Consider the following 2,696-nt stretch of genomic DNA (forward strand, 5'->3'; position numbering starts at 1 on the left):
GGTTTTTTTTAAATTTATATTTAGAAAAATCTATATAAAATACCACAAATCAAATAAATGTCTGTTACTAGTTTTAAAATAGATTTCATAACTTCTATAATAAGAATAACTAAGCTTTAGATTGGTAGACTAAACTCATGATTCCTTTCTCTCTTAAAAACAGCATGAGCTTGACAGGGGAATATGCATGGCAAACGCCTAAAAATTTAGTTTTGCCTTGCGTCAACCATACTCCATTGCAAACTTCTTGCAGCTGCTCCTGCCACAATTTTATTGCAGCTTATTAGGATGTGAGGAATCATGGGTTTTACTCCTCCCTTGTTACCTACGTCATGGGAATAGAAGTTGATAGGGAATGGCACAAAATGTGAATGCCTTGACTAGAATTGATCTTGAAGATTAATTATTGGGAACCAATCTCAAGGGAATTGCAGGTGATTGTGGAGTGGATTGATCTTGAAGATTAATTATTGGGAACCAATCTCAAGGGAATTGCAGGTGATCATGGAGTGGATTGATCTTGAAGATTAATTATTGGGAACCTATCTCAAGGGAATTGCAGGTGATTATGGAGTGGAATAAATGTGGAAGCTTTGATTGCAACTCACCATAATTGATTTTGAAGATTGATCATCGGGGAGCTTAATACATCCGTGCATACAAAGGTGATATGGAGTGACACAAAATGTGGATGCTTTGAGTACAATTGACCAGAATTGGTTTAGAAGATTAATCATGACGAACTGTAGGATATTCTTGAGAAACACTGCTGAGTTCCTCAGAGCTTCCCCACATGCAAATTTGCAATACACAAGTTTCAGTAATACAGGGACAGGGAACTCCTTAAAAAATTTCTTTCACTTAATACACATGTTTTTGTACAATGTACATGTTGTGGACAATGCTTTGAGAGTTCTTTAGAGCTTCCTCACATGCAATACACAAGTGTGGGCAATGCAAGGACTCTGAATTGCCTCCTTAAAACTTCTCCACACAAAATACACGACTTTTTACAGTGCAAGTAAGCTTGAGAGTTCTTTAGAGATTCCCCACATGCAATACACAAGTTTGAACAGTACAAAGATAATAAATGCCTCCTCAAAACTCCTCCATAAAATGTGCAACTTTTTACAATAGAAGAATGGTCGGTCTTAAATCTCACACATTAAGCAACATGTTATGTTAAGTCTAGAGATTGTCCGTCAATTCTGAGTGTTTAGCAATTTTAAGCCTCTTGCCTCTTGCCTCTTGCCTCTTGCCTACTGTTGATCAGCTCCGGAAGGACCCCTCCCTACCAGACTCTCTGTTTGCCGAGCCCAATGATAGAATCGCCTGGACTGTTGTCTGTTGCAGACATAAAGGAAAGTCTCCTTCCACCCCCCAAAACCCTATTACTTGAGTTGGGTTTTGAGTTGCTTCTGCTTTGACAGGGCCTTGTTTTCCTGTCAGGCTTTGTTGTTTTGAGGTTTGTTCCTCCCTTAATTTTCTTTACTGTCTTTGAGCTGTTGTATTAAGGATCAACACCCTGTTTTTGCAGCTTTTTTAATCAAAAACACTTTTAAGCTTAAAAATCATTAGTTAATATGTATGATTTAAGCCATTTGTACAAGAACAATGACCTATCACCCAAGAGCTTCCCCTACACAATATACAAATTTTGACAATACAAGGACAAAGAATTAACTACATCCTCAGAGCTTCCTCACATGCAATACACAAGTTTAGGAAATGTAAGGATAAGGACCTGCATCCTTAGAAATTCCCCACACGCAAAACACAAAGTTTCAGTAGTGCAAGCACAAAGATCTGCCACATATGAACTTGACACACAATACACAAGTTTTGGCAATGCAAGAACACCTACCTGTATATAGGTATGCACTGAAGTACCATTGAGAAGGTGGTCACAACACTAGACTAGAGTATGGGACCATCAACAATATACTTTGTGTTGTGTCCATGTGTGAAGCTATTTTCCAAACTAAAAGTTCAAAATAATTGCATTTTTACATTGTAGAAGCAAACAGTGTGTTACACAGTAGGATGACAGTTTACTTGAGGAAAGTTTTTAATTTTGGAAGACTAGTCTTCCATTGGCAATAACCACAAGTTAAGATAGAAGCAATCTGGTTGATTAGTAGTTGTTTCAAATTGATGTAAAAAAATTTTTTAAAAAAAATAGACCAAGTATTCAGAGGTGTAGGAGAGCAGAGAATGGAAGACATTTTTAGTTAGCATAGTTTTAGAATTGCAGCTGTGAATGGAAGGCTCTTCCCTAAACAGATGTCGTATGAAACTAATAAATTAGTTGTATCAAAAAGTTATAAATATATGTTGAGATGGCCGAGTTGGTCTAAGGCGCCAGATTAAGGTTCTGGTCCGAAAGGGCGTGGGTTCAAATCCCACTCTCAACAAGTTAAATAAGGAGACCATTTGTATTAATACATAAAATGAGGAGTGGGAGAAGAATGTTTTTAATCTTTTAAAAAAAGACACATTAGATAAGATGCAATAATAATAATAGAAAAAAAAAAATTAAAAATTAAAAATAAATATATATATTTGTTTTTTGCTTATAAGAGAATATATGTATATATATTCATCCAAATATAAGTGTGTATATGTATATGTATATGTATATGTATATGTATATGTATGTGTATGTATAATTTTTATTTCTTTGATTTTTGTTGTTG

The 2,696-nt window shown here is 35.5% G+C and overlaps 1 non-coding gene across 1 annotated transcript; it reads left to right on the forward strand.

Moving 5' to 3' along the window:
- The first annotated feature begins 2,333 nt into the window (after positions 1–2,333).
- Positions 2,334–2,414, forward strand: TRNAL-AAG (transfer RNA leucine (anticodon AAG)). Its single transcript has one exon. It is a non-coding gene; the product is annotated as a tRNA-Leu (tRNA).
- Positions 2,415–2,696: the final 282 nt, after the last annotated feature.

This window comes from Cryptomeria japonica, chromosome 6, assembly GCF_030272615.1.
Source record: "Cryptomeria japonica chromosome 6, Sugi_1.0, whole genome shotgun sequence".
Classification (NCBI taxonomy): domain Eukaryota; kingdom Viridiplantae; phylum Streptophyta; class Pinopsida; order Cupressales; family Cupressaceae; genus Cryptomeria; species Cryptomeria japonica.